This window comes from Monodelphis domestica, chromosome 1 (genome assembly GCF_027887165.1).
Source record: "Monodelphis domestica isolate mMonDom1 chromosome 1, mMonDom1.pri, whole genome shotgun sequence".
NCBI lineage: Eukaryota > Metazoa > Chordata > Mammalia > Didelphimorphia > Didelphidae > Monodelphis > Monodelphis domestica.
In genome coordinates, this window is record NC_077227.1 from 38,481,841 (window position 1) to 38,496,359 (window position 14,519).

General features: G+C 36.9%; 1 protein-coding gene across 2 annotated transcripts in view; it reads left to right on the forward strand.

Annotated features, from left to right (window-relative positions):
- GRID1 (glutamate ionotropic receptor delta type subunit 1) overlaps window positions 1-14,519 on the forward strand; it is a 1,152,573-nt gene that overhangs the window by 805,957 nt on the left and 332,097 nt on the right. The gene's annotated exons all lie outside the window — the stretch shown is intronic.

Sequence of the window (14,519 nt, forward strand, 5' to 3'; positions counted from 1 at the left end):
GGGCAGAACACAGCAGGGTAACTATCTCTCTATTCCTGGAAGCTATTCTCCTTTTAATCAGGTACTCAATTAATAAGCATTTACTAAGTGTATATTATGTACTAGGCACTGGGATAAATGCTGAGAACGCTAAAAGAGGCAAAAGACTTTCCATCTCTCAAAGAGCTTGCCATCTAATGAAGAAGTCAATATGTAAACATCAATATACAAAGCACTGGATCACCATCAATCATTCAGTTAATAACTAAGTCTTTATTAAACAATTACTAAGTGTCAGACATGAAACTATGCACTGGCTTTACAAAGAGAAAGTTAAAATAATCCTTAAACTTAAAGAACTCACTTTCTAATGTGGGAAACAACATCCATGGACACTGTGTGTGTGTGTGTGTGTGTGTGTGTGTGTATGTGGAGAGAGAGAGAGAGAGAGAGAGAGAGAGAGAGAGAGAGAGAGAGAGAGAGAGAGAGAGAGAGAGAGAGGGAGAGAGAGAGGGAGAGGGAAAGGGAGAGGGAGAGGGAGAGGGAGAGGGAGAGGGAGAGGGAGAGGGAGAGAGAGAGGGAGGGAGAGAGGGAGAGAGAGAGGGAGAGGGAAAGGGAGGGAGAGAGGGAGAGAGAGAGGGAGAGGGAAAGGGAGAGGGAGGGAGAGAGGGAGAGGGAAAGGGAGAGGGAGAGGGAGAGGGAGAAAGAGAGGGAGAAAGGGGTGGTGGTGGTGTTGGAGATTGAAGTGAAGATAAATGTTGAGAGAAAGTCTCTAGCAGCTGGGAGACTGGAAAAGACTGCATTAAGTTGGTTTTTTTTTCATTGAAACTACATCATACTATTGACTTATATTGAGCTTGCAGTCCACTAAATTCCTAGATGAGGACAAACTGTTCTCTATTTATTAAGACATGAAGGATTTAAAATCTGAATTTTTGGAGGGTGCACACACAGTGATACACTTTTCAAGAACTTAATTAAATATTTATTCAGAATAGTCCACAATTATATTTGGAGTGCCATGGACTCTCTTGATTCCTTTCTTTCCATTCTATATTCACATTGGATGTATGGTAATGGTTTGATGCCTTTCTCTATCAATTTTACATTCAAGGGCATTGCTGTTCAAACATTCCCTGGTTGGTACTTAAGCCTGAGAGAAATTTTCTAGGAAGACCAGAGCTTTTCCCTCTATGGATGAGTATTTTTTAAAAATGTTCTTTGTAAAAGAATTGCAGCAAAAACAAAAAGAAAACATAATCTTCAGGTTTTTTCATTGTTAAAAGTTGCTAGAAACCAGGCAAAGTTGAGCTGAGAGTCTGAAATGTCTAATAAGTAATTCCTAGAACCAAGAAGTTTGTAGTTTAAAGGGTTCTTTATTTCCAAGGTAAAGCAATAACTTTGGATTCTTTTCCCTGCTATAAGAAGAGAGTGTTGCACGTCTAATTAGGAAGAATTAAGTTCATATCTGATGCCAGATAAATTGTAACTGTGTGACCTTGGGCAAATCACTTACCATATGTTTGACTCAGTATAATCAACTATAAAATGTGGATAATTGGCAGCTAGGTAGCTCAGTGAAAGGAATGTAGTCACAGTTTCAGGAAGTTGTGAGTTTGAATGTGACCATAGACACTCACCAGTGTGTGACCCAAGGAAAATAATTGAACCTGTATTTACTTCAGTTTTCTCATCTGTAAAATGAAGATAATGGTACCCACAACACAGAGCTGTTGTGAGAAGCAACCTGGCAATGAGGAGGTGTTTAATAAATGCTTGCTACCCTCTCCTAGAAGAAAAAAGACTGAAATGTTATATATGAGAATCACATCCTGACTCCCTCTATTTGGGAACTTTTTGTCCAGTTTTGGATGCCTCATAACAATAAGGACATTTGCTGAGGTAGAATATTCAGAGAAAGTCTCTCTGAAAGCCAGATTTCAGTCCAAGAGCTTTCCAACAGTTTGCAATGCTGACTCCAGAGATAATAGAGCTCCTATAGCTGAGATCCCTTTGCAAAGGGACATCCAACTTTCAGACATGATATAAAGGGTATTCTTGATCAAGTATTGGTCTCAATAAATGATCCCTTTTCCAACTTTGACATTCTGTGATCTGAATTAAATCCATGATTAGAAATGACTAGCATTTATATAGTGCTTACTGTGTGTGTGTGGTACTATGCTAAGTACTTTACAATGATCTCTTTCAATCCTCACAACCACCATGTTAGGTAGGTACTATTATATTATTTTTACAGATGAAGAAACTTAAACAAACAGAGATTTTGTGATTTGCTTCTTCACTTTGGGTCTCAGGCCTTTGCTTTTCCTTGACCCAAGTCCCTAATTAGTCCAGGAACCTCTCTGACTTTCATAGTGACTTAGAGTGTTCCAGAGACTCTACCATTGCACCTGGAATTTAATCTAAAAATATTCTTTGTCTCTGTCATTTTTCTGGAGACCAGGATCACATGGTAGTAAGTATCTGAGGTCATATTTAAACACAGGTCTTCCTTAAACCAAGCCCAGATTCTATACATTGCACCACCTAGCTACCAGTGAATGGCCAATGAATGAACACCAATGAATGAAAAAAATATTAAACACGAATATGCCAAATACGATCTTCAGCACTGTGGATACAAACACAAAATCAGAGTACTTGGCCTCAGAGAGCTTATATTCTAATGGTAGAGACAGCACACTTAGGATTGATGGCCAAGGAGTTTTACTTTAGAATGGGAAACTAGAGATGGTGAATGGAACCATCAGAGATTAGGGACACATTTCATCTAAGAGCAAGGGTAGAATTGATTTGATAATGATTCTAGAACTGGAAGTTTGAGGTGAGAACATATACTAAATCCTACTAAATTTTACTAAAACATAAAGTACTGCCCCCCAAATAAGGTTTAAAGTCATACATTTTCATAACTAATGACTCACTGTAAGTCTGGTATATCTTTAAAGGTGAAGAGGTAGAAATGAGTACTTAATGCCCCATTTCCTGATTTCTGACCAGGGAATGAGACTTCTTGCCAGCTGTCAGGAACCAAGGGCATCTGTTCACATGAACATCAAATTTGAAATTTAGTCTTCCTTCTACCTTTGTTTGAAATATAGAGCATATTGCTTATCTAGCACTGTTAGAGTTAGAATAACTGTACCTGAGTGAATTCCCCAATAGCTGAAGTTTTTTTTCTTTGAAGTGCAAGCATTTAAACAACAAACAAATGAACTTGAATCCTCTATGCCAGACTGTTTTATCCTCTGATGGCATGGCTTTTGAAAAGCTAGGGTCACCTCCATGCTCTGATAATTCATCACAAGAGGGCATTTGTGGCCAATAACAAGTCACATAACAACAATAACTTTGTGAGCATCAATAGCAATGTTAACAAAATAACTCTAATGTCTATTGCAATCTTAAAATGAGTCTTCCTGGTCAATCCCACCCCCATTCCATGGCCAAAAAATCCTCCCTGTCCATTGTACTGACTTTTCATTGTTTCCTTAACCAGTTGTAAAATCCCTTGACAGAGTTTACTCTCTTGACAAAGTGTGAATTCTTTGTTGCATACTGGGTCCCTGTGGCCCCACTGACATCACATTGAAGAACATTGATTTCCAGTCAGCCTACACACCTGAATTCTACCCTTGGGCTTTGCCCTTTGTAGGGAGGCCAGAAGGAAACAGAGCCAACAGAGAGAACAAGGCTGGGAGGTCAGAAGAAGAGAAGCCAGCCAATACAAATGGACTTGATTCCCTGGAAGGAAGCCTATGCAGCCAGGTGTCCCCTCCAGGGAGACATTTACTCTAGTAAAATGGCAGAGACAAAGAATCTTTGGCTGATTAAATTTCAGGTCCAATGGAAGAGTCTCTGGAATGCTCTAAGTCACTAGATAAGACAGAGAGGTCCCTGTACTAAGGAGGAGTTTCGGCCAAGATGCAGCAAAGGACCAAGGCCCAAAGTGGAGAAGCAAACCACAAACTTGCCCTCTGAGGTAGTATGAGTTGATGTGGACTTTAAGAGATCCAGGGAAGAAGGTCCATTCTTTAGCAACCTCATTTCTGAGTTATGTGTGTATGGTGGGTTGTGGCAAGTATGTGGATGATTAATCAGACCAGCTTGTCTGAATATAGAATATATGAAGAGTGACTGGTGCCAAATGAACCGAGAAAGACATGAAGGGCCTTAGACACCTAAATTCTAAACTTTGCATTTTATACTTTATCTTCTAAGCAGTTAGGAGCCCTTCAAGATTCTCAAACTTGAGAGTGACAAGATTAGACTCGTGATTTAGGGGAATTATTTTTAGCAGCCATTTAGAGGGTGGATTGTAAAGAGGAGAGCCTTAAAGTAGGGAAAGCATTAAGAGACAAAAATGAAGAGATGGCAGATGGATGGTACCGTTGAGAGTTTGTTGGGTGGAGAGTCAGGAATTTCAGTGTCCCCTTGGACACTTACTAGTCATGTGATCTTGAGCAAGCCCATTAAAGTCCAAGTTGTAACCTCTGGAAAGTGGAAAAGGCTGTCAGTGTGAGTCAATGTTGCCTGTAGAGGGAGGACTAGCCTAGATAAGTTTGGAGAAACTCATCTCCATAGCTTGTTGAAGTCTTCCACCACAATAACTTCTTAAAGCCCATCAACAACAATTATGTGAGTTATCAAAGAAGTGTGGTCTGTATCAAGGTAATATATGGACTATGTGAACTTCTTTTTAAAAAACATTTATTTAATTGCACAAAAATGTTTAAAGCCATGCTCTTTGTGGTAGCAAAAATTGGAAAATGAAGGGGTGCCCTTTTATTGGGGAATGGCTGAATAAATTGTGGTATCTATTGGTGATGGAATACTATTGTGCTCAAAGGAATGATGAACTGGAGGAATTCTATGTGAACTGGAATGTCCTCCAGGAATTGATGAAGAGTGAAAGGAGCAGAACCAGGAGAACGTTGTACACAGGGACTGATACACTGTGGCACAATCAAATGCAATGGACTTCTCTACTAGTAGCAATGCAATGATCCAGGACAATTTGGAGGGACTTATGAGAAAGAACGCTATCCACATCCAGAGAAAGAACTGTGGGAGGAGAAATGTAGAAGAAAAATACATGATTGATTATATGGGTGGATGGGGATATGATTGGAGACAGACTCTAAATGATCTCTCTATTGCAAATATTAATAATATGGAGATAGATTTTTATCAATGATACATGTAAAACCCAGTGGAATTGCTTGTTGACTATGGGAGGGGGTTGGGAGGAGGAAAGGGAAAGAACATGAATCATGTAACCATAGAAAAATACTCTAAATTAATTAAACACACTATTTTATTTTGATAATTTCATTTCAGTATGATTGGTTTCTTTTGTAAATCTGCCTATTTTATTTCATACCTTTAAAATCATTGTTCCCAGGAGCAGCTGGGTGGCTAAATGGATAGAAAACCAGGCATAGAAACAGGAGGTTCTAGGTTCAAATCTGTCCTCAGACACTTCCTTAGCTGTGTGACCTTGGGCAAGACACTTGACTCCAATTGCCTAGCTCTTAACACTTTTGCCTTGGTACAAATAATTAGTATCAATTCTAAGATGGAAGTAAAATTGTTTTTTTTAAGGAAAAAAAATCCTTATTCTCTGGAAGTTTTCTCTATCCCATAGCCTTTTCACCCTAGCCAATCCTTTCACTATAGCCTCTTTTTCTCATTGGTGAGTTGCTCCTGGAATCTCTATTTTTTAAGGTAGAGGCAAGACCAATCATCCTTCATTACTCCTCCTCTTCTTCTTTGACTCTCTAGACTGTCCCCCATTCACACTTCCTGAGCTTTTGAGCTCCTTTTTGCCTGTTGTCATCTCCCCTTAGAATGTAAGCTCCTCAGGATCAGAGGCTTTCTTTCATTTTGTTTGTATTTGCATCACCATTGCTTAGCACAGCGCTTGGCACATAGTAAGCATGAAAAATTATTATTGACTTGACTTGTTCTGAGAAGGGGTCCCCCATCATCCTGCCAAAGGGGTCTATGACCTATACAATTAAGTTTTAGATTACCTGGTATAGATGTAGCTCCCAAAATGATTTAATCATGAATCTCAAAAATAATGAAACATATCATGGTTTTGTGGATTGAGTTCTAGTCCCAATATTGGGAAGTTTGGGGTTCAAAACTCACCTCATATGCTTCCTAGTTTTGTAATCCTGGCCAATTCATTCAACATTTCTCATACAAAATGTCTATATCCCTTCCTTCACAGAACTATTGTGGAGATCAGAGGAATAGATCCAGAACTGGAAATGACCTCAAAGGGCATCTAGAACCTCCACTGTTACTGTTCTTCAGCTGTGTCTGACTCTATATGATCCCATTTGGGGTTTTTGTGCTCAAGATATTACAGGAGTTTGCCATTTCCTTATCTAGTTCATTTTACAGATGAAGAAACTGAGGTAAAACACTTAGTGACTTTCCCAGGGTCATCACATAGCTAGTAAATGTCTGAGGCTACCTTTGAACTCAGGCCTTCTTGACTCTAGGCTAGGCTCTGTACCCACTGTCCCACCTAACTGTCCTACCATGCCACTCTACACATAAAGAAACTAAGGTCTAAAGTTGTTAAATCAGTTATCTGAGATACCAGAAGTGGACTCTGAACATGGGTCCTCTCTTTCCACAGGCATAAGTATTTCTGTCTTGCACAATTATAAGTGCTATATAAGTGCAGTATTTGACTTATAGGAGTAAAGAAAAAAGATGCAAACAATAACTCAGAGGCAGGGAAAGGTTCTCTATCAGCTCCTTTTTTGTGCTGTTCAATGTAATATAGCATTGTATTTGCAAAATCTTTTTTTATGCCTCTGCCTTTACTGATGGGGAAGGTGCAACTTTCAGCAGAGCCCACAGAAACTAGGCAGGAAGCGTATCATTTCACAAATGTTATCTTGACTAGCTTGTCCCTGTGATTGAGGAGTGGAATCTGTCTGGTGCTTGTGGCTCCTGAGGGATGTGTCTTCAATGTTCCCATGATTCGTTGAATCTGATTATCAGTAGAAAGACACAGAAAAGAAACTATAATCATTGCAGGAAGACACATAACAGAAGAGGCCTCAGGGGAGAGAGATTTGACTCTGGTCCTTTCAAATTTGCCTGTCAAAGCAATCTCACACCCAGTCAGAGAAATTGCTCTGGGGAGATGTGGCTGATATTGGGATTTGTGGAAAAAATTATGTGAGGTTCTGAGTATGGATAATATGCATGGGAAAGGATGATGGCCTTTTTATTCTATATAAAATGTGTTTTTAAATACTGCATTCATTTTTTCACAAACATAACATTTCTCTTCCATTAAATACTTCTTCATGAGAGACATCCAGTTAAGTAAAACCAATGGATTAGAGTGGCTCTTTCTGATAATGTATGTCATGTATCATATCCACAGTCCCCCACTTTTCTACAAAGAAGAGTGAGATGTTTCATTTTCTTTTTCTCCAAAATGGAAATTGATTGTTAAAATAGATCAGAATATTTCTTTCTTTTGTTCTTATTATTTATATTATTGTAGTTATATATGTATATATATATATATAGAGAGAGAGCTGTCCTGATGCTGATTTCTTCAATACATATCAGTTCATACAAATCTTTCCATTTTTATGAATATTTATTTTACATAATATTCACAGTTCTTTTTATCACAGTAAAATTGTATCATGTTAATGTACTGTAATTTGTTAAGCCATTTCCCCAAATGATGACTTCTAACTTTGTTTCAAGTTTCTTGCAATCACACACAATGCTGCTAGTAATATTTTGATACAAATGGGATTTTCTTTCCATCTTTGTCCTCCTTGGGATATATGACCAGTCATGGGAGCTTTGGATCAAAGGAAAGGAACAGTTTGATAATTTTTCTTTAAAAGTTCCATATTTTATGGAAATAGGTCTTGATCAATGACACATGGAAAATCCAGTAGAATTGCTCATTGGCTACAGGAGCAGGGAGGAGAGGAGGGAAAGAACAAAGATTCATGTAACTGTGGAAGAATATTATAAATTATTATATTATATTATATTGGAAGAATATTATAAATTAATTAATTAAATCAATTTTTAAATCCATATTATATTCCATAATAGCTAAACCAGTTCATAGCTCTACCAACATCGGATTATGATGTCTGGTTTCCTTCAGTCCTTCAAACATTAAATAATTTACTTATTTGTCATCCTTTAATGAGAATGAGGTGAAAGTTAAGAAGCGTTCTAATTTTTGTTTCTCTTGTTTTACTGACTTAGATTTTTAAAATATAGTTGTTGATAATTAAATATCCTTATTGTGAGTATAATTTATTCTTATCTGTTGACCTCTATTCTACTGGAAAATTGTTTATATATACATTTATAATCATATGTGTGTAAATTATATATATGCATAACACAAATATTATATAATCAACATAGGTTGTATAATATATAACACATTTTATATAATTTATATATATGTGATAACTTACATATGTATATATATATATGTGTTTATATAAAATACATGCATATATATATATAATCTGCATAACAATCTATCTGTCTATCTAGGGTATCAGGTTGTTATCAGAAATGTTATATAAATTATCCTGTTCCACTCTTTCTCTTCCACTAGATAGTTTCTCATTTTATTCTTGCTGCATTGATTTTGTTTATACATTTATATTCTATGGAATCATCCTCTCTACCCTTTCTTTGTTGTAAATTCTATACAAAGTAGATTTTTTAAAGCTATTCCCTTTCCATTCTGTGAACACATTTGTTGTAAAAGACACATTACATTCATTCCAGAAAATTGTATAATATAGATGAGAATATCCCTGATAAATGTTCCTAGTCCATCTCCCAAGGTCAAACTAAGTCATACTGGGCTTGTCAGTATTGCATGTGAGAACCAGATGTAGCATAATGGAATTCAAAATACAAAATAAAAATCCTTGGGTTCAAATTCCATCTATACTAACCATTATTCAAGTAACTGTGGACATGTTGTTAATGTCTCAGGAAATTAGTTTCCTTATTGGTCAAAACAACTGGGTTTAAATCAATAATGAGATCCACTGTTTGTAAAATCTATATCAGTCAGAATCTTCCATAGTAAGCAATTAGTACGACAGAGAGAGAAAGAGAGAGAGAGAGAGAAAGAGAGAGAGAGAGAAAGTAGACATTTCTTTTACATTTCTGGAAGGAAGGAGCCCAGATAAAATGGAAGACAATTTGTATATAGTGAATAATAATAGTAATAATAGTCTAACATTTATAAATAATAATTAACATTTATCTAGTGCTTACAGTTATACAGAATGTTTCCTGTATCCTGACAATAACATGAAGAAGTAGATGATAACTACAGACAATTAGTAGTAATAGTTTTAGTTTATATTCATTTTTAGATGAGGATACTGAGACTCAGAAAGATTAAATATTTTCCCATGACTTAAATAGATAGTAAGATGTGAGATCTAATGAATGAGAACTATTATGGAAGCCTCAGAAGAAGGGAATCAAACATTTTCTCCAGTATGCTGTGAATGCTTTAGTGATCTTTCCTATTGCTGACTGTTAACACTACCTTTTCTCTGGAATCCATCATATATGAAATCTTCCTTTCTCAAAAAATAAATGTGCCATGTGATACAGTAATAGAACCCACCTGCCCATTGATCTCAGAAGTAGAAAGTTAAGAAGTTTCATTAATTAAGAACATTTCCCTTATAAAATTGTTGACCTTTTCCTTTATCCCTGTTGGGACCCTGTTGTTAGGGCCAATAAAAGTGCTATATACAAAAATATCTGTAGGAGGTGACAAGAGCCTTCATGACTTATGTGCCAGGTATAAGGGCTTCTACCATGTGGATCACTGATTCCTCTTTTACTTCTCCAAAGATTATTACAGCAAAGACCCAGACCCCATTTGTTCTGCTCCCTCCAGAGATCTGGTCATATTATCATTTGAATAATAACATTCATTTTCTCTTCTTCTTCTTCCTCCCTTTTTCCTGGGTATCTTAAGTTAAGTATCTTCCCTTGTGTGAGCTAAAATATACTCCTAATAAAGGCCAGTGATTTTTTTAAGCATCACTGACTGGTTTGTTTATTCTGTTGAAGTTTCTAGGTTTCCCCAAAGCAATATCAATGGGCTGGGACCAATGACACATTCAGATTGAACAATTTGCATAAACACAGACCTGTAGGCCATAGTTGTACTTTGTATATAATAAGAATATGGTCCAAATTTAGCTTGTATATGGTGTGAGAACATCTATTTCCTTACAAGAGGCTAATTCTTTTTCCTGAGCTTTCTACCCACATTCCAGGCATATCATTCCAGCTGCCTTATGGATATTTCCATACATATGTTTACTCATTGACTCAAATTCCACTTGTCTCAAACTAAGCTTTGTCAAGGGTATCACCAATTTTTAGGCTGAAAAACCTTGACAGCATCCTTTTTTCTTTCCTCCCCTTTAACTCCTGCATCTGACATGTCACCCAGTACTGTTTCTTGCTTTAGCAAGTCTGGAGTAAGGAATAATAATTCATTTATTATACATATCTATCTATCTATCTCTATCTACATATATTGAAATAGAATTTAATTTTCTTCTCCATCCCCAAGCAGGAACTGACTCCCTATGCTTAGATTTCCAAAGGAGTTTCTGCATTCCTTGTCCTTCATTCCTAGAATATCACATGAGAATATTATGAATTTAGAGTTAGAAAGGACCTTAGATGCCATGGGAAGGAAAGAAGGAAGTATTTACTAAGTATTGCATACTATTCTAAATGTCTTACAAATATCTCATATTTGATCCTCATACCAACTCTCAAGAATAGGCTTTATTTTTATCCCTACTTTTCAGTTAGGTAAAATGAAACAGTCAAAGTGACTTGCCCAGAGTCATAGAGTGAGTAAATGTCCAATATCAGATTTGAACTCAGATCTTAATGACTCCAAGTCCAGTGCTCTATTCACTATATAATATAGCTATTCACGACTAGTGAGCATAGGATCTGAGATTCCAAGTAGAAAGGAACTGTAGAGGTTTTCATTCTAGATCATTTAGTCCATAATTCCTTTCTCCCCTTTCCTCAGAAATTACTCAAATGTGTAGGCCAAGTGAGTACAAAAAGCTGTGAAGTTGAAGCTAAAACCCTTGACTCAGATATTTGCTTTCTTTTTCCCCAGTCAGTGCCATCATTTCATCCTCTGTAAAAAAATGGAGATAAATTAAATAACTTATAAATCCTCTTCTAGTTCTAATTCTGTAACCTATGCCCCAAAGAAGTTAATAGGATTTAAAACCACATCCTATCCTTCTTTACTTAACACTCTTTATACTACCCTGCTGTCCTTTCATTCCAGACTTCTTCTTAAAGTAATTTAAAATTTCTTGCTTTCCTGATCATGAATGTACAATGACTCCTTATTGCCACTCAATGAGTTCTGTTGTTCTCATTTTTCGGACTTCCAAAGCCATACTTAATCTGGTCTCATCCCATTTGTTAAACAGAATTTCCTACTCTATTGGCAGTTAAGTTGTACAGTCAATAGAACCCTAGATTTGGCATCAGGAAGACTAGTTGTGTAACACTGGGAAAGTCTCTTGGCTTTTCTCAGTTTCAGTTATCTCATCTGTAAAATTAGGACAATAAAACCACTTTCCTCCCAGGGTTGATGCAAGGATCAAATGAGATTTAAAGATGTAAACGTTGCCTTTACTCTTAAAGTGATCATGAATGCTTGTCATTCTTGCTGTCATGATCCCTTCATCATTCTGCTTGGGATGATCTGCTTGAAGACCCTATTTATTCTCCTCCCTACTATTCCTCTTTTTCTTAATTATGTAATTCCTTCCCATTCTTCAGTTTAGGGCTAATTCATAACTTTCTGTACTGCTTTAAGGCTTTCAGAGCTCTAGCCTTTCAACAACTGAATTAAGCTATATGAATATTGTAATCTAGTCTTGCTGTTGAAGAACAGAAAATGGGAAAGAATAAATGATTTATTCAAGGGCTTCTAAGGGATAATTGTGAAAGTAAGTATACAGCCTCAGATTTCTTGACTCCAAAACAATTCCCTTTCTCTTCTGCCATTATTGCATTCTCCACAAAATCCCACTTCCTCCATGAAGCCTTCCCAGAGGATTACAATTAGCATTTATCATTCCTAAATACCACTAAAGCTCCAATGGGATTTATAGAATGTAACTCACCATTTAGCACATAATTACTCTCTAAGTGTTAGTCTTGCTTCCACAGTTAGATGGCATGAGGCTTTTAAGGGTAAAAACTCTATGTTACATGCTTTTAAAAATCCTATTGCACTTAGAATAATTCAAAGGTGTTGAGTAAACACTTGTTGATCAATTGATTGAAGGCATAGAAATTTCAGACCCATAGAATATCTTAGCATCTTAGCTACTGGCCCTTGCAATATCTTTTATCCATGCTGATATGTCTACATGTTGTATCTCAATAAAATGAAAACTTTTTTTAAAGCTAGCATTTTTAAATACCTAGTACAGTAACAGAAACATAATATATGCTTGATGCATTTTTGCTCTTTGCCTAATTAAACAAATTTCTCATTATTCCTGGCCCAAAGTTTCTAACCCTGTAAATTTTAGAGTATTTGAAGTTGATATGGAGATTTTATACTCATTTTTCCTAATACAGAGCAAAGTTTTCAGTCCAAATCATTACTCAATGAGAATCTTCTTTCTTGTATAACCAAAAAGTGGTTACTCTGTCTTTGCTTGGTGGCCTGAATATATGGAGAACCCTCTTATTCTAGAAGGTTTCCATTCAACATTTGATAAATCTTTTTATCCACTTATTAATATTTTCTTTAAGTCATGCCAAATTTTTCCTTTAAAACAATTTATGTTCATTGCTTTTAGTTCTTCTCTGTGGGGCCAAGTGGCCAAACTAATCCTTCCTTATGATTCGTCCCTCAGATATTTGAATGTGACAGTCATGTGCCCCCAAATCTCCTTCTTCTCTAGCCTAAATATCTTCCCACTTCCTTCATTTGATCCTCCTTGGTGTCAATGCAAGGCCCTCCCCTACTCTTGTCATCTCTCTTTGAATATTCTATTAAATACTGGTGTCTACAAGTGAAGACAGTAGTCATAACTCATATAAAATCTCTTTGTTTGCTTCATTTCCAAAGGATTGAGTAGCTTGGGAATAGGATGATCAAAGAGAACCTTCATGTTTGAACTATTTCTTTGAACAGGAAATTTCACATCCTAGAGCTTTGAGGGGGCTCCGCTTGATATGGCAGCTCTCCTGAGTTTATGGACATTGGTCCTTTCCTTCTCCACCCTCTTTCCTTCCCCATTATGATTGCCTGAAGCAAAGTCATTTTAAATGTGTTCTAGCATAAGGTGTCTATAGGATAAGAATTTTCAACAACACCCCCCCACACTCAACACTGAAAAACAGTCAGCCCAAAATGGAATTGTTTTCTTGATCAAATATTCCCTATGAAATCCTACTCGCTTGTCTGATTCATCTCACAAAGCACACACATCCCAAAATAACCTCAGAGGGACATATGCCTCTTCATTGTCGATCAATGCTGGGAACCGACTGTGCTCAGAAAGTCCCTCCTTCTTCTGTGGAGCTAGATTAGAGTGTTCATCAATTGTCCCCATGTTGCCTTGGGGCAGCAGCCATGTGGAGCTGTCAGGTATATACGTGGATGTTCCTAAAACAAAGAAAGAAAATAACAGATGTGGAAGTGGTAGAAGCCTGTCTTGAAAGGTTTCCCAATGGAGTTTGAAAGTTATTCCCATGATTACCACTGTTAGTCTGAAGGAGGGGTGCTAAATTCTTTCTCCTCTCTAGCCTCTTTCTTGCTTCCCCCCATTCTTATTCTGAGGTCATGACTTGCTCACATTGGTCACCTCCTGAGAATTCCCTTCTTCTCCCCTTCCTCCACCTTCTTCCCTCTTGCTCTAGTTTCTAGTCTCTTTAAATCTAAGCCAAATTGAGCTCAAATTCTACATTTTCCATGAAACTATCTTAGGATCCTCTGATTCATGCTGATCTTCCCTTTTTTGACTTCTCATATTTATAGTCAATCCAGATTATAACACTTAATTCCTGACTGTTTCATATGAATATGTGTTAGAAGCTGAATGATCAAATTGATTGAGACCTGGTTTTGAGGTTGGGAAGATTTTTATACAGTTCTTACCTCTGACACAAAAGCTAGATGAATGAGCATGGTGTGACTCCAATCTACCTCTCTAGCTTCTTTAGTACTCCTCAGAGTCCCCTCAAATTGTTCTCCTTATTACTCATATATTTTTAAAAAATCATTACTTCCTGTCTTAAAATCAATACTGAGTATCCATTCTATGACAAAAGAGTGGTAAGAGCTAGATAACTGGTGTAAAATGACTTGCCCAGGGTCACACAGTTAGGAAGTATCTGAGGCTATATTTGGCCCCAGGACCTCCCATCTGCAAGCTCGTCTCTCT